Below are 19,171 nucleotides of genomic sequence, written 5' to 3'. Positions count from 1 at the left end.
CAACGATTCCGATGAATCACTATTTAAATTAGAGCCTTCGGTAAAATTACTTGTATTATTTGCATCTGTATTGTACATAAATTTCGTATTTTCCTCTACAGTTGCGTTATTATTGGCCTCTGTTACTACTGTACCTCGATTTAGTAAACTTTCCCTGATAGTATTTTCAGTACTCGTATCATTTACTGTGTCAAATATTTCAAGTGTTTCTATTCTATCTGTAAAGTTTGCTTCGCTCAGACCTTTAGTTTCATTCTCAAATAACACTTTTAGATATATATTTTCATCTAACTGAAGCACTTCTGTCTTATTTGCTTTATTCAAAATCTTCTTTATTAACAAATCTCCGTATCCCAGATTTCTTTTTTCATTTCTTGAAGGCTCTAAATCACTTCTTGAATCAGTTGTATTCAGATAATTACTAATGTCCTTGTCAACGTATGATTTCCCTCCGATTTCATCTATAACTACAGAATCATTTGGCATTATAGATATTATTCTATTTTTAGCAAATCTGCTTTCTTTATATTGATCTCTACCATCTGATTCTACGGTATACATAGATTGATTGTTTACGTCACCGTTTTCCTGTGAAGTCTTGTCTTGAATGAAGTCACGGGAACCGAGTTTGATTTCAAATCTGGATTTACCGCTCACATCTAAAATTTTGAGTATAACAGAGCCGACATCGTCATCAAACTTATAATTATTAACAGAACGTCTTGGTTTTGGAGATGTGTCATTCTTACCTGGTTTATTTGCATCTGGTTTACCAGTAACAAAGACATAATCTCCAGTCTCGCTGTTGGCTGTACTAGTGGTGGTCATGACTTGATTTGTAGATATTAAAGTGGTCGGCCATATCGGCGGCATGACTTTGTACATAGTCGGGTCTATTATAATTGTCTGAGTGGCGCGAGGCCAGAGCGGTGGAACGACTTTCCTTGTTTTAAACATAAACACGCCGGTGAAGTTTTCTAAGTATCTTGGTGTTGTTCTAATTGTTGGTTGGTAGAAGTCTATCTCGTCTGGGTAGACCTTCTCCATTCCGTATTGTACTGCGTCGTCTCCTGGCAGGAGGACTGCGTCGTCGAGGAATAAACTGCCGAACTGAAAATTTGAAATGTGTTTAAGTTTATCACGGTGTCAGTGCTTGTATTTTCACACACGACGCAATGGTGATGGTAAATACATTTCGGGTGAGAGGTTGTTACGTAAGAACCATTTAGAAATAGTTTACAAAACGCTAAGAATTATAATAATATGTCTCATATATATGTGTCTCAAGACGATTGGTTAAATAACAAGTCGTTATTCGAAAATGTGGTCAACAGAGAAACAAAGCCCCGAACTTACATATACAGCACGGGTTCCAAGAACAATTACAGTAAGTAACTTGTGCTTCATCTGGGTACTTATTATGTTCTACAGTAACCGGTATCTTACCTTACGCATTTCCCCCGGTAATCCCTCCCTTCCTCCTTTCAGAGGCGGAGGGTTAACTGTGGTCATCAGATACACCATGACGAAGAAAGTAATAATCACTATTAAAGTACAAACACCGACACATACGCGGCCTCTGCCCATCACTGAATACTTATGTATGGGTTAATGATACTCAAGTGATTTGAAATATTAATATTTGATACATTTGCCTAAATTTTTATGTGGACTGTCAATTTGATAAATAATAAATAAATAATGATGTTTGATGTCTTCGTGTAGGAAGAAATAGATAAAGAATTTAAAAAAGTTTTGGTTATACTCTATAGGATAAAGAAAGTTCTTTATGGGCAATTTCGTTGATGAAACTAACGTAATATCATAAGAATGGGAGAATCGAATCATTTTTAGTATACGATAATGACGGCGAAAAATTAAACCGAAGAATTTGAGCGATACTAGAAGTTCGTTTTTATTATCAATCTATCATCATCAATCTAAAATATTCATTAGCACTTCGTTTTCAAAATGTTTTTTTTTAAATAAAACAATCGCATATTTATTTCTACAACTTTATTTTAACTAAGAACTAAAGTAACTTAAAATATAGACTTGGATTTATTCAATATATCTTTGAAATCGATATACACCTCCGTTGGCTGTAACAAAAGAATACACGTTAAACTACATAAATAGCAACCCCAAGTGTTTTTTATCTAAACACCAATAGTTCAACTATCATAAATTATTATCATTAGTATGTCAGGATCAAGTAGTAACCTGAACCATTTCCCTTATACTGACGGCAGAAGTTCAGACTGTAAGGCTATGCAACAACGACCTGTGCATGGTGCAAATCAAGCCCTAGTAAACTCTAATAGATTTTCAAGGACATACAAAATTTTCATGGAGGTAGTTATTGAGAGACCTGCTATGCTATTGGGCCGTGCGTAGCTGTTGGGCTGCGAACGAAGAAGATACGAGGGTTGTAAAAAAGACCTTAAACAACCAATTAACTGAGAACTGCGCACAGTTACTCAGTACGTGACAATCAAATTTAACAAATAGTGATGCCATCATTTCAGAATCTCTTGAACTTAATAAAACTCTTACCAAAGTATCAACACCCGTTGATACATGACGCTGACCTCTCTTACGGCTTTGTGCTATCATCTTAGCAGCTTTGTTCGGCAAGTCTAGCAGCCCAGGGTCGATTCTGATCATCAGGTACAGGAACGTCAGGAACAGACTGAAGACTACTGTCACGTAGACGACTAGGTAGAGCATGTAACGGGTCCTCATTGTGAAAAAGATGAAGGTAACTTAGAAATTGTTTTTGTAATTATTTCGTAAGTAGGGAATTGTTGTCATTCCACAGATTACAGTTATTTGTATGACGTTTTTAATGTCATACCAAAGAGCATACAACACTTTGTCAGAATTACCTTACCTAATAAAAGTAGTTTCAATGTAACTGTGAAGCAGAAGTTTTGTATAAAATGTTACTTACTATTTAAATATAAATATGGACAGTATTTATTTTCTGCAAATGAATGCAACTACCAGGTGAGCCATGGTTTAGGTATCTGTACGTTAATTTATCCCTATCCAAACTTAGCACAGGGAAACGGAACTCAAAATGTTTTCTATTTTTGACATTTCAGACATTACTTCGATTTTCTGACATTGACAATCTTGTAAACGTGGTTTTTAGAAAAAAAATGTTTGTTTGATTTATTATTTTATAATACAAGAGAATAAAAAGTAAGTTGAACTCATCATTACTTCTATATATTATCTATCAGAAATCCGTACTCACGGATCAAATATTACTAAGAATATGTTAAGCCTGAACCAGCCTACACCCTCCGCTTAAAGTTCTAATAGAGAGGCAATTTATAATTTAAAATTTATACTTAGACTTACAAGAATGGAATTGAAATAAGTTTACCAAACTTTTCTCGAAAATACTTACCACACTAATTTTGAGTTTCCAGAAAAGCCAAAGACTTTACGAATCACCTTTACAGACTTGAAACAATTGTTTCATGTTCAGACACCAAATAAGATTCTTGTTCCGTATGGGAATGGAACCCACAACACAATACGCGATAGATACTTCGGCGTCATCCTGAAGCATCTGTTACCTCAAACCATAAATGTTTTTTTTTTCTTGTTTTTAGTAATGACAAAGGAATCCGGGCACAGCGTTTCAGACTCCGAACTAGGGTCTATAAGATCTGATCGTGCAAGTAAATTGGGGGCAATTCTCTGCCCCACAGTTTGTGCCCTCCTTCTCGTCTGCATCTTCGCCGTCTCCTTCATAGGAACCAAACTGGCCTACGACCAGTACGACAACTTCTGCACCAGCCGTCGCTTCGATGTCGCTAAACTGTATATCTTCCCCAATTTAACTATAAAAGCTGTACCTATGCAAATGCCTACTACTGTGACTACACAGTGATTGATGTTTCTCGTAATAAAATTGTTTTAAAATTACACTTTCGTAGTTTTTTTTACTTTTTTGTTAATAGGATTTAAGGAACATGTTAACATGTTTTAATAGAGAATTAACCAACACGTTAGAGCAATTATTATTATTAGTTTCGTGTTAAAAATGGTAAAAAATAATGTTATTTTCATTAAAAAATAAACGAGGCATGTAACGACATCTATCGCAAATACGTCACACTTGCAACAATAGTACTTACCACAAACATTACCTATAGAGCGCACACGTGCGCTGTTCATGAAAGGAAAAGTATTTTCCTTGAAATGGTTCCGATGGCAATTCTAGATGGCACTGCTAGTCGCAACTCTTGTTTTGCAAAAACAGGTAACCGCGCTGTTTGATTTTCAAGTTGTTTGGTTCATAATGAAAATACAGTTTTGATAAAACCCGCAATGTTTAATATTAACTGGATTTAAGTGATTGTAGATTTCAATCTTCGATCAGGACAATGGTTTGTAAGTGCCTTATAGAGCAGAAAGAGGCAAATTGCTAAAGTAAACTTACGATATTAAGATAATAGAAAATTTAACATCGCGTGTGTATCTTCGGTGTAGTCAAATAATTGTTTCGTTTACATACAAAGCAAAAAAGTACCACACGAAACTTCTTCTAACTTAAAACTTGCAAGCAGCCTCAAATCTATAAATAATATTATTATGGTATTTGAACGCACCTGAATTTTCCGGGCGTATTTCAGGCTGGCAAGCTGAAAATTGACAGGCAACAAAATGGGCGGCCGCTAGTCGTTGGGTAGTCTGTTTCAGTAGATTTTTCCTAATATTTTATTGAATTAACACTGTAATTATTGACTCGCGACTTGGTTCCTTAGTGTTTGTGTTGTTTCCTTCGACTTTCCTGTCATAGTATGTGAGTACTTTGCTTGTTTTCTTTACAATAGTGGTTTACAATCTGTATTGATTGTGTGGGGGATAGAAAGGCCAATGTCAGGCATCGCGTAGGGGTGAGAGACGTACACTTTACGTATTTTACTTTACTCTCGTATTGTGCGTGAAAACTATTACTACTTTTGTCTATTGATTTTTTATATGACCGTGATATTGATGAATTGGTTGGGTATAGTAATATATAAATTATGGCAAATTGTTTTTTTTTTTTGGGCAACGAATATTATGAGTATTTATTTATTCATAGTTCTAGTCAGCATTTATTTATTAAAAAATATAAGGTCATTAAAAAAATATCTAATAAAACCCGACACTTAATATTATTACGTTAATAAGACGTCATTAAATATTATCATTACTAAATTAAAATAATCCGTTTATTAAATACCTAATTAGGTACTTGACTTATTTGTTTATTTAGCAAATTATATAATTAGCTAAATATTTATCTTTTATACCACAACATGACTCATAATTTAAGTGTTATTTCATCAATTTAATTTTACATAAAATGCCTATTATAATTATAAAACTGATATTAATATTATCTTGATATTTACTACATTTTTACTCACAAATATTGATCAACAATGTTCTGTCTCCCTCACTCTAGTTCAGTAGAATGAGATGAAACATCTGTTGGAACTTCACTGCACTGTTTGATAGGGCTGTTAATTCAACATTCATTTAAATAGTTAATAATTTAACAATAACTTATTAAAGTACTTTTAATGTCTACTAACTTAGAAATAATCTTTAAAAATATTAACTAAATTAATAATTAATTAACACTGTATTTTTATATAGGTATGCCTCATTAGTATTAAATTATAATAATTAATAAATATTATTCACAGTTAATAAAAGTTATTGCTCATTATCATGTAGGTAAGCTAATAGATGTTACCTTTTTTTAGAATGTGTTGCATCTTCATAAGTTATTAAAAATATCAATAAAAAAAGGAAAGGAAAATTTAATAATAAGTAAAATAAAGTGAATAGCAATACCACTAAAAAATAGTAATAATTAAAAAATATTTATGACTTATATAGGTACCTAGGTGATTTGTAATTTTTATTAACCGCCTTAAAAGCCTTCTTGAAAACTTCTAACATTATTACCATTGCCTTAATTAAACCTAATCTCATCAATTGTCAATCAAAATTGTTCTTCAAAAGAGAATAACTTTAAGAAACAATTGACCACCTTCAACTTACTAAGTAAATGGCTACCATTACTTTTTAGGATTCCTTACCCAAAGGGTTAAAATGAAATCCTATTACTGAGCCTCTGCTGTTTGTCCGTCTGTCACCAGGCTGTATCTCGTAAACCGTAATAGCTAGAAAGCTGAAATTTAGCTATATCAAGAAATACTGAAAATAAAAACATCGCGTCTCCATACAATAAACTTGTTTTTTTCGTGTGTTTTTAGTTTCGTACTAAAAACACACGAGAAAAAAACAAGTTCCCTTCGTGCGCGGGTCCGACTCGCACTTGGCCCTTTTTATTTCTAATTAGCAAAAAGCCTGTTACAATCAGCCTTCATTTAAGTCACAATGTTAATAATTGCAACTATTAATTATTAATGAGATGAATCAATAATGTCTGCATTATTCATTACTATTACTTTTTAATTGCAACCTCTATTAGTTAGCATTGAATATATTTTTTAATGAATGAATTAACTAAGTGTTTGGTTACTTTTTTTCTATAAGTAATTTTGTTTCAAAAGAATTCTAGGAAGTTACTTTAAGTTTACATTGTAAGTACCTAGCTTCGATTACGCTATTGTGACAAAAATAAGCAATTTCAAAACGGCACTTACAGCCTTTAGTCCGTCCATCAGTGTCCCACTGATGGACAAGGGTCTCCTCCCGTAATGAAGAAGGGGTTAGGTCTAAAGTTGAGATTCTTATATTAAGAAAAATATTTTTGAGTACTTTATTACTTTGTTTACAAATTTAAAACTTTCCATGTTCTTAATGTGCAATACTTTATTATATACTGACCTATTTATGAACAGCACAAAATTTCAAACCAAAATACAGCCATGTTACCTAACACCAATACCTAAGGAGATATATTATACCAAGACACCTACATCCTATGCACCTTTGGCACAAAACTTCAAAAACATTTACGTCATCATTCCGCTCCGTGATGTTGGCATCACCTGTCTGAGCAACCTTTGCAGCTTTGTACCAAGACCTCATTTCATCCGACCTCATCACGGTTTCTTGACATATGCACAGAGCAAACATTAAGTAGCGCATCTCACGAAAGCAAGAGCCTTTTTTTTCTTTTTCTTTTTTAATAAGCATACCTATGACCTAGTTTTTACTTTTTTTTGTTGACTTCTTGTTATAAAGACAATGGCGAGGTTGGAATGAGATGCTTTGATGATTAACACTTGCGTCATCGTTGTGGCAGTATGTTAATGTTCTGGTAACAAAAGAATGGTACCTATAGTTCGACAACTTAGTAGAGAACCTTGAAATGTCCGATTTGTATTTCCAAAATAAACTAGATGTATCAAATAGGCCACCGTTAGCTCTTAAAATTTCGCTGTTGCTCGAACATTTGGATTTTGTTTACTTTCAAGAACCGCAAACGCTGCAGACAAGGCTCTTTATTAAGTGGTCTTACTACAGTAACGTCGATATTACTTTTTACCGGTGAAAAGTGGAAATTATTGGATCGGTTTTACCAAAAGGGATGTTTTCGCCACATTCAGCGAATTCGTGACCGCACTGTGACATATCAATTAGTATCGTCACCGCATATTTGCAACGTTCATTTTCGTAAATATTGACGTAATTAGCGTTGTAAAGCAAAAATAACGAGTAATGACATACTACTTAAAATATTCTTTTTAGGTTTTAGAATTCGGTAATGTACAGACTCGAAGTCATTAAGATCGCATTTTTGGTGGTTGTCGTACTCTTGCAAGTCTCTCATAAGCTGGTAGATCATACCATAATCCGATACACATACCGCATATAATGTTTGTTCCTTAGCTTGGAGCAAAAATCCGCACTATAGAAATGGAATAACTTTGCTTAGACATTTCATCGAATTAGAGATGACTCCCTGCTGCGGTATTCAATAATTAATCAAAACTTTTCAATACTTATACCTAAACTACACAATCTTCTCCCAAAGATTTTCGAACTACCCTCAAACTGCATGCACGAGTAAACTCCTAACTTTAACCGACACTTCCCCTGTATGAATGCTAAACGACAGTACGTAGGTATCCGTTTGGAACACAGCCAAAAAGATCCCGGAATGAGGTTAACCGTGCTACATCGAATGTCTTTTAAACTGATAAAACTTTCCGAGCTTCCATCTTTAGTTATATCTTTAGTCTTTTTATGCAAATTGCTCTGAGATTTGAAGTTAGGGAGTTAAGTTTAAAGTCTTTTAAGTTAGGTATGGACTATTGGTAATATGTGGGTGCATTGACTAACTTTTACTTTCCTCGTCTAAGAAAAAATGCATCATGCATGCAATCTATAGATGTACATTATTTTAGGTGCGGGAAAAATCCACGGTTATCATAAAAACCCAGTTACTTTACCGGTATAAAGTTGTTAGTTTAGGTTTCCCAGCAGCTAAAGTAAGTTAGGAGATGTGCCCAGATTACTGCACTTTAGTGCATATGACTTAAACTTGTTTTGCAAAATAGTTTTCTTACCACGATTAGGATAAAATAAACCATTGTAAAAAAAAATATTTCACTACATCGGTCTTCTTTGTCCTAATTTTCTACGCAAAGTAGCGCCTTCTAGAACTTTCTTAACAGAAGAACACGTCACTTTCTAGAACTGTCTCTTTCTTCACAGTAGGAATTGATAATCCTACATCTCTACTAATTTTCCCTCCTCGAATGGAGTATTTAGTAAAGTACGTCGTTGCGGTCTTCTGTAATGCATTTGATTTATTCCAAGTGGCCATTGTCTGACCTCCGCCATCCGTCTTATGGTTTGGACAGTTGTAATCGTGCGGTTTAACAATGAATAATTTCCTTTTTGTTGTTTCATATTTACGGAATAAGTAATCGCTTAAAACATTATTAGACAACAGTAACACCATTTTAATATAATGTTATGCTTCTAAGGACAGGTTTAGAATAAGTCCACAATTAAAGTTGTATTAAATAAAAGGAAAGCCCCATTTACAGGTAATTTCTGCAACCTCCAGTTCGTAAGTCAGTCAGTAATCGATAAATATCTGAAAAAACAATTTGGTAGGCCCCAGATCTGATTTGGAATTAGTAAAAAACATAGAAACACAAACAAAAACAATAGCTATATAATAGGATTATTTTAACTAGATTTTTAAATTCTCACTTTTACTTTTAGATCACTATTATACTAAACCTAGTTTCCATTAGTCATAGTTTTCATACTTTACATAACAATACATTAAAACAATAGCACAAACAATAGCACACATGCGAAAGTGAAGTGAAAATGCGCAGTGTACAATGAACGTTGAAAGAAAATAAAACGTGCTCAAGTTATGTTCCGCTTCATAAATATGTTAAAGAATAGAATCCTTATCTTTATGCTTCTTTTGACGTGAATTAGGTGTGACAATGCGAATGTAGTTTTTTTTATTCCTCGAGAAAAAAAACAAAAGCGCATTTTCCCAGCCTGTCCCAAATCGGACCCTAGATGACCATGTTTTAGCCAATTGGCCTATGAAATGGGAGAGTTATTTGGGAGTCAATTATAGGGTGCTTTACGCGAAAGTTTAACAAAGATCGTTACTTATTCGGTTGCATTACCAAAACTGTATTTTCTAAACCTTTCTTATATTTTATCATTCCATATAGTTCATTTGATAAGTCAAGAAATATGACCTGCACATATTTTTTTTTTTCAATAGACTATCTATGTCTTAAGTGTCTAAGGTATACCCCAGAAACTTATCTTCAAAGCCAAAATGTAGGTACTGCAGTAACTTTGTATTTACGCCCTTTTCATTCTGTGGGAGACCACTCGCTCCGCCATGATACTAAAATGATAATAACATTTATTATTACGTAACGTCGGCCATCTGGCTCTTAAGAATCCCTTTTACTCCCATTGTAGGTTTTATAATGGGTGTTTCGGTGGCAGACTATAAAAGAGAAAAATATGTACAGTGCGACAACTTAGTACAACGCCTAGTATTCAAGCGGCTGTCGTTACAACATTCAGAATTTAGAGCATTAATAACCTCCAGGCTTATGCTGCTAACGGTAGCATAGTATAAATAATAGGATATTAGAATTTTAAGATTTGTGACTGTCTTTTTAATTACTGATTATTACACACAATAAATCATCGATACAAAAAAAGTAATAAACATATTGACATTTTAAAAGAGCAAGCTTTGGGTTTCTTGTCGTTTCATCTCACGAGCAACCAGCTTTCTCGAAACGGACAAAAATACAATATATTAACTATTTCAAGTACTTTGTAAGAAGTTAAGAAATAAAGGATATTTTGTATTTGAATTTGAATAACGCGAACACGCATTTTAACTTGGAATGCCTAACGTTTAGACCGAGATTGTACCGAACCGTGCAGAAAAACGTGTAACCCGAGAGTTTAAAAGTTACTATAGTGGCATGTTTGATACAGTAACTTTATTTTGGAAATACACATAATTATTCATTACCTATAATCTAGATAAATCGTGCATGCCAAGACCCTCTAAGTTGTCAAACTATAGTACTATACTTGTTTCGTTTGAGCTACAGAGAATACTTTTATTTGTGAAGCCGAAAGCTTAAATATTTGGAACGTTTTACAACGTTGTGTCCACTATTCCAGCACATTTATGTCGCTATGTATCTTGTAATGCGGGCGGACCACACGCTATTTGTGCTATTTTATTTACCATGTTTCCCAGTTTAAAAAGAATTAACTATTATCCCCGGCTGCTCCAAAAATGTCTTTTTGTTGAGCTACTGAAAGCTATTTCAAAATCGAAATTTAAACCTTCTTTAAAATTATAATTTCGGGTAAACGTGTAGAATAGGATTTATGAAAGAGGATAACATCAAATTGTCTTATGCAACGATTGTGGCAATAAGATTTTTGGGGGCCTATTCCGGTTGTAACAAGCAAATACAGCCCTATTTCGGGATCCTTCCTCATTGCCTAACAATTTATAAACAGTAGATATATAAACAGATAAGAATCCCTTTTATACGCTAAGTAAATTACGTCAATTTCGCCGATGCTAACTTTTACGATGCCAGAAACAATCCCTTGCTTGTCAATCGTGGCGGCTCCATAAAAGCAACGTCATTTTTGACTGAACTTTGATCGAACGTCTTTCGTGTCATGCAACCGTCAAATAAAGCGGATTAGCTATGGAAAGGGATTTCTGAGCTATGGTTTTTGTGAACCTTGCTGTAGGAAAATGGCCGATATCTGTGAGCAGAAATAAGTTTTAAAACAAGCCTTGCTAAAGCATTTGGGATACTATATGACTAAGCTCGTATTCTTGTGATTTCCGCCTGCTTATTTGTCAAATGGTTTGTTTTTCCGCGTGCAAAAGTAAATTACTTAGTCCCACAAGATTTTGATCGGTCGACGTAAACTATTAACTACTAACTACTTTTACGTTACGTTTAACTATTAACTACTATTATTTTTCGGCTTAACGGGTGCAGCTAAGATGGAAAAATAGTTTGGAAATATTAGAGCAAAACAACGAACCATCGTTACCCCTGCAGTGTGGCTTTGTGCCAACATTTCTGATATAATTTAAATAAATGAATACAATCATCATCAAAGCACCCAGTGAGACCCATTGTCTTCCACAATGAATGCCAGCACCAACCCTGCACAATATTGATTTGAAAGCAGCGAAGCAGGTCACTACTCCTTTGTTTGATCATTCATCAATGAAATGTGCGCTCTCGAGTCTCGTTGCTCGTGAAAAGCGGTAGGCGCTACAATGACAATATTTTTCATCACCATCAGAAAATTTGTATGTTAATTTTTTTTTCTGAGACAAAGAATACCTGAATCCTTAATTTTTATTAATAATAGTTTTGTTTTTTGTTTCTGCTATTGAAAGTTTAAACTTTCCCCCAAATTTTATCTGCAGTACTGAAATTAGTCGCAATTATTGTCACCTCAATTGAACAATTAAACAATGTATTAAGACATTGCTTACGTGCACAGTGACCTATTTCTGGCTTCACCTGGGATGCGTCGGTGACGTCAGAGGTCGTTACGTCACAACTGACACACTGCCCTATTTACCAGGCGGCCGTGGGGGGGGGGCGTGTCCCATTCAGGTTTAATCCCTGCAGCCAGTGCCTATTTTTAGCACGCCATTTCATTCATTGAATGTCATGCTACGGATGCGAATGGAGGCCATTGAAACTTGTCCTGTATTCAATAATAGATTTTTCTATGTACCCTTCGTTTAGATTACCTTGAAGTCGGACCTTCGGAAGCTTGAAGGTTTAGGTGAGATGCTGTTTGAAGAAGCAAAGCGTCTTGTGTGTTTTGCTCTTTCGTTCGTGAAGAATTTTAATGCTTAGACGAACTTTGTAGAATGGATGACCTGCTTTTGGCGTAATCGTTATGTGCAGGATTTTAATTAGTTAGTAGTAGGTTGGCTTTGAAGCTACGTTGAGAAGTTCAGATCTTTGTGTCTTATTCAACTGCTGTATTATTTGGATCTCTGTGCATATTAGTTACCTCAAGATCGATTCATCTGTCATCAAAAAGTTACTATTGCTTTACAGTTTCTTCATTCTTGACCCCAGATGAATTAGCCGGAAATTAGTAGTAATTAGATATTAACTAGTAATAACTAGTCCCACCAATAGAAACAAAATAGTAGTTGGTAGTTAAAAGCTAGTGTCTTCCACGTCACACAAAACATTATGAATGGTATCGTTAACATTCCGAAGCGTTGTAGTTTTTACAGACCCCGCCCCGCACTCGTTAGTTGAAGTGTTATCGATGGATAACGACGTAACTTGAGTCATTAGAACACGATTATGCTCAGTTTGTGTATTTGGATGACATTTTTGTAGCTTCTTGTGGGCAAAATAGCCGTAGAAATATTTTTTAATAAACGGTTGGATGGTGGTAACTATTTTTGTACTGTGGCGATAAATACTTCCGCTTTACTATTTTAGAAAGCTTTATAGTTTTTCTTTTCAGGAAGATGTCTATTTTTGAATCCCTAGGTTTTATTTTCAGAAAATTTTTATTTATTACTTCTCGCCGAAAATTCCCCGTGTTGCTGTTGCGTCCTTATGTTGTTGCGATTCGTTTTGTTTAGTAGCTTCTAGTTTAATTATTGATGTTTAACTTAGGCATACTGTTCGATGTCGCCAAGAACGTTATTTATGTTCTAGATCTCATTGTCCAATTTGCGGTTGCAATAAAGATCGCATTAAATTTATTATCTATACGGTAAATTATTACTAAGATTATTGGCAACTTTTCAACGAATTTATTCTCTAAGTTTTCTTTGACTTATTTTATCTTTTGTTGATAGTCTTATTTCTTTCTAGCAATTTATCAGCGAAAGGGGGCGTTACTATATTGACTTCTAATATAGCTGGATATTTTGTTAAGACCATACTATATTTCGAGTCATTACTTATGTGGCGATTAGAAAATTTCGACGTTTGCTATAATTTAGGAACAAGCTTAATGTATTCATATTTGATTTCTAAATCATCCATTATTATATTCAGTTGCTTGCTAATGTTGAAAACAATGTCTTACTTATTGTCTGCAAAATTGATTGAGCGTGTGGTTACTACAATATTGAACAAGATTGACCTCTGACCCTGCCCCGTCTGGTATCTTCTCTCTCAGCGCCAACTACGTTATGATATTTGAGTCCTATTTTTATCTAGTCTTTATAAACTATTTTAACTAAACGAGACTTTTAATTTAATCAAATGAATGACTACTATCTGGCTTATTGCAATACATTTTTACTGGTGTAGGAGTGGGTAAAAGGGCGCATACTTTACGTATATATAGAAAAATATACATACATACATAAAAACATTCCTTCTTCCCATAGGGGTAGGCACCAAAGAGAAATATGGCAGACAGAAATGAACAGTTTTCTAGTAATAAAAATAAGTTATGGAATGAAACCAGCAAGCAGCAATGCAGCTACTAAATAAACCCATATACCATTAATACGACCATATATTAAACAGAACTTCGCATGGATCATTCACGATGGCCTGTAACTGACCTATACCCTACTAACACCATTAATGAAACTACTATTAAATATTCATATACCCTCATCGTTATGGCGAATATAATAGCTGCTATGAAATACCGTGAGCAAATTGCCTGTTCCGATGTAGTTGAATGAAAATGCTTTGTAGTTTCCGTGTTGGCTCTTGTTATGTGAAAATGAACGGGGATTTGTTTAAAGTCGCGTGTGAAATTAACTGTTTATAATATTTGGAAACTTATGCTTGTTGTTTTGCTTGTGTTATAATGTAAAAAAAGACCCACAACAATCACAGTGGCATATTCTTTTTGGATTATTTAGCCAGTTTTGACGTGAAAGAAGAAGAAAAACGGATGATCCGTTTACAAATTAACACTAGATGATTTACATTTTATTTAATGTGGATTAAAACATACGTACTTAATATCACGCCTTTTTCCCCATATGGGTAGGTAGAGGTAGAGACTAACTTGTAACGATCCTTATAAACTTCCCTCGCCTCATTCACATCAATACATGTTGTCATACATGACCGCCAGTTACGAGTACTACCAACTACCTTTTGCAAGGCAAGCTATTAAAACAATCGTTTAATAATAAAAAAATATGTGTTTATTACTGGGTCTAAATTTAACTATTTAAACTCAGTTACAATTACAAAAACACTGGCAACCATACTTATTTGATCATGGACATCAAACAAACTAAAAAATATGTGACGTGTCGAGTGTCGTCTGCTGTGCCAAACCCTTGATCAAGTCGTCTATCTCGAGCCTCTATCTGAAGGGTTGATCTAGATTCACAGCTTTGCAATCAAAATTTCCGGAGTTGTAAGCAATGTACAGAAAAATTCTAAAATAACTTTCGAAATGCTGGTAGAAAACATAGTGATGAATCCTAAGTAATATTTACGATATGTTAACAACTACCTTTAATCAGTGCAAAGTCTCTAACCCACACTTGGCCAACGGAGTAGTCTCACACCCTATCCTCCCCTATTACGCGTCTTCCAAGCGTCAGTCGCGATTTCGTCAGCCTGGCAACATTACTCAAAGCAAAAAGAATTACTCAAAGTATGAACCACTCGAAAAAATCATTAGATTTTATTTAGTATCTTTTTCGTACAAGAGCAACAATCATCTGTACTTTCACAATTAAGACGAATTAAATTTCTTTCGATTTATAACTTCAAACATAATGAAGACGTCGATCATTTCGTTAACAAATTCTGAGGTAATCTCCAAAACATCGGCTTTCTTATAACCTAGATAATACGAATGTTTGCTCAATTGTCACTTGCACAAATACTTATTCATTAGCATAATCAAATAGGCAACATTTTGGTGAAGGAGACAGAACTATTTATAGATTTTTTTTTGTTATATGTGAAAAAACTAAATATAATAGATGACAGAATAAATTAAGCAGTGATAGTCGAGTATGTGAGTACTTGCTTGAATGGTGAAGGAAATGTCATTAGGAAACCTTGCAAGTCTAGCAGTTCTTTAAAATGCTCTTATTACGGGAGGAGAAGGAGCCCTGAGGCCACCAGTGAGATAGTGGAAATGGGATAATTTTACTAGAACTACTATAACATGCACTACAAATGAGGCCTTTAGCATTAAATTAGTATGTTTCCTTCGAATTATATCCTCAATCCATGGTAAAATATTTTTATCATAATTTTGTTTTTGTTAAAAGTGGACCTTGATCAGAACTCAGCTTTGTTGAATGATGTTCTAAGAATAGATCGTAAATAGTAGAGCCTATTAATGTTTACAAAGTAAAGACATCACAAAAACTTAAACACTACGATTACAATATCGTTTTGTGTAAATCGTATATTTTTGGGTTCAGTTATTAAATGGTTCTTCTTAATATTATATGTTTCTTTGTTACTAATGCAAGTTTCATCACTATATACAGTCAGAATCTCAGATTTTTACTTGAACTAATTAAATTAAATTGTTATATAATAAACTGGTATTTCTGAGAAAAAGACAGGAAAGTCTATTTGAACGGACCTAATAATGGCTAGTTTGAAATTCCTAACTTCTTTTATTCTACATATCTCTTTTTACCTAGCAGTGGTTAATTCAAAGAATTTGGTCTACCTTCCTCTTTTTACCTAGCAGTCTTTCATTGAAAACATTCTGTATAATATTAATGTTACAACAATAACATCTGCCTCCATACAAACAGACACAAACTGCAGAGATAAGTTTATAATTTCGTAATCCTATACAGCTTCAAAACGCGTTAATCCGTTTCAAACTTAACCAGTCTTACAAATTGCGTGGCATTACGACCTCATTGTTAACTTTTGCACGCCATCGACTCAGTACCTTATACCTAATGTACAGTTAATCTCTATATAAACATCATTATTTGTGTTGCGTACACATCTTACTAATACATATTATAAATGCGAAAGTTTGTGAGCATGTATGTATGGATGTTTGTTACTCTTTCACGCAAATACTACTGAATTGATTACAATGAAATTTGGTATATAGGTAGCTGAAGACCTAGAATAACAACATAGGCTACATTTTATCCTGGAGTTCCCGAGGGGTCGGGATTTATAAGGGAAGGGTTTCCACGCGGACGAAGTCGCGGGCGGTCTCTATTGTTTATAATATTTGTTGAGATTTGTTTTATTTGTATGTTTGTATGTATGTGTACTAGTAAGAGAAGACCACGTCAGGTCTGCCTCAAGGCACACACTCGGGCCGCTTTTATCTTGTGAGACTACGTGGTGTACTCAATTTCGAGTTGTAGAAAATGCGATGATTTTTGTTGTTAGTAGTCATTAAGTTTCTCTTTCTCGTGTGATTAGTGGACTTCTGTAAAAGATTTGTTATCTTTGTGTTAAAATTGACCTTTGTTGTGTTTTTTACAAATTCGTTTGGTAGTTTCTGAATAGTATTGCTTTTGTACGTTTGATGATACTGATCTTAAATACTAGATTTTGTCTTGATAGATGTTTAGTTTGTTTATAAATGTTCTCCTTATATTATAGCCTTGCCACCAAAATGATGTAGACAACTTTTTGTAACGTCTTAGTTTCTTGATTTGCTTCCAAAAAAAATTGTGCTCTAATAATTGATTCACTTTTAGACTATTATAATCACAATAAGTAGACGTAACATTCATTGCTATGTTTTATCAATTTTTATCAAGGTTCACGTATATTTGGTAAATTATATTCTGACTGTGTGTTTAGTCACCAGTAGCTATAAAATTTGACGACTAGTGTACAGGACTAGTCTTTTTGTAGGTAATATTTTTTTTCTTGATGTTCTTTTAGCATACTATTATAACGTCATGTAGTCCAAATACCATGATGGCTATTATTATAAAAATCTAAATTGGTTTCTAGTCCATTCTAAGTTTTTGTCATAATTATATCGCTACCAGAAGTTATTTTGTCCCGACCTTGAAAAACAAGTTATGACATAATACAGTGGAGTAATTATTATTAGTAACACTTTAGTTCTCTTAAATATTTTAACTTTGACTGACTTTAATGATCCCTGGATAGACAGGTCAATGACATAACAATTCATTAGTTTTGAGAATTTAGCGAAGAATGGACGGAAACACGCTGAACTCGAATGCGAACAAGGCGTGGGCCTAGCTGATGTCAAAACTGCAGTACAACAGCCTACACAAACTCCTCTGACAATTGTCAAACAAATAACATCTTTAACACACTTATTTTAAAGTGCATTTCACATTGAAGAAAAGTTTGAAGGCTATCGTTGCGTTGCATCTTGAGCTCAATCATCAGTCCCCGTCGAACGTCCACAGCGTACGCACGTGTTACCCGTTCTCTCAACTTTCGCGAATAGTTTTACACAAAAGCGTGTCAATAAACTTTTGAGTTTCCCTGTGAGTGAGACAGTGTTGTTTGGTGATTCATTTTCAACGGTGTTCACACTTTTCCACCCTGGATTTCAATTTTGATGGTAAGAATGTTTTCCTTAATCGGCACTCGGATCACACCGCTTTGCTACTCGGATATTTTGTATGTATTTTACGGCACATTATTGTATAGCAGAACTCGAATACATATAATTATTTTTGTTTATTAAGTCGCACGGAACGATAGCAAACAGTTTTATAACTTTGTTTTATATTCGCTTATCATCGGTATCAATACGCGACCTTGCTCGGTGTTCAAGGAAACCAAGGGTTGATTTATCAAACCGTTTAACTGTGTACGATAGTACCGGATTGTTATTCGAGATGGTCGCCGTCGAATTCGTGACTTCCCTTCACGTTGTTCGTCAAGTCGTCACATCCGATAGACGTATCACGCATTCTGATGAACGATACAAGTCAACTGTATATCTTGATCATAGTTACGACTGTATTTTAATACACTACTAAAACTAAAACAGCATAGATCTAGCGATACGACTCGGTTCAACAAACCTGTAGTTCAGAACGGGTTTTGCATCTACTTGCATATAACTGCATTTTAATGCGGTACCTAGCTTTCAACTTAATTTTACTCGTTATATTTGTGTTCCACGATATTATTATCTAAGTTGGTTGGCCTAAATGAATAAAAAGCAGTAGATGTCTCGACTCGCTTGACCTGAGCCGGGTTTATCGACCCACTGCCCAAGCCCAACCTGTTACAAACGATCGAGTTACTTTTTAAACGCAAAACGTAATTCAGATACAAATTATTGAAGCGAATTTTTAAACGAAAGTTTAGGTTTGGAAATATACAGGGCTTTAAAATGTACCGACAATTTTTGCTTGAAAATATTTTTCTGGGTCAAAGTCTGTGGCACGAACGAAATTTAAAAGTTATCCGTAACAGTAATTTGTTTGATGAAAATGTTTTTTAAACCTGGATTCTGGAATCGGATGTCGACTAAACTTTGCACTAGTTTTCCATACTTTTGATTGAAATCGTCATCATTAATACTTATGAAGTGTCAAACAATATTCATTTATTTATTCTCATGCAAATCATTCCCCCTTTTAAACAGCTCACTATCAATTCGCTGTAGACTGTAATCTATTTAGTTGATCAACTGGACTCAGAAACTTGTGCTT

The 19,171-nt window shown here is 34.3% G+C and overlaps 1 protein-coding gene across 2 annotated transcripts in view; it reads left to right on the top strand.

The window, feature by feature from the left end:
- The first annotated feature begins 4,680 nt into the window (after positions 1-4,680).
- The window catches only part of Gdap2 (ganglioside induced differentiation associated protein 2), a 117,169-nt gene continuing 102,678 nt past the window's right edge, over positions 4,681-19,171 (top strand). Inside the window, exon 1 of one of the 2 annotated variants that reach the window (XM_076115789.1) lies at positions 4,681-4,822. The gene's annotated coding sequence lies outside the window, so the exon portion shown is untranslated. Of the gene's footprint in view, positions 4,823-17,899; positions 18,067-19,171 lie in introns of those variants that run through there. The other variant, XM_076115788.1, reaches the window with a different exon arrangement.

The sequence above is a fragment of the Anticarsia gemmatalis genome, chromosome 6, assembly GCF_050436995.1.
Source record: "Anticarsia gemmatalis isolate Benzon Research Colony breed Stoneville strain chromosome 6, ilAntGemm2 primary, whole genome shotgun sequence".
NCBI lineage: Eukaryota > Metazoa > Arthropoda > Insecta > Lepidoptera > Erebidae > Anticarsia > Anticarsia gemmatalis.
The sequence above is the reverse complement of the archived record's forward strand: the minus strand, read 5'-3'. Positions and strand labels throughout refer to the sequence as shown.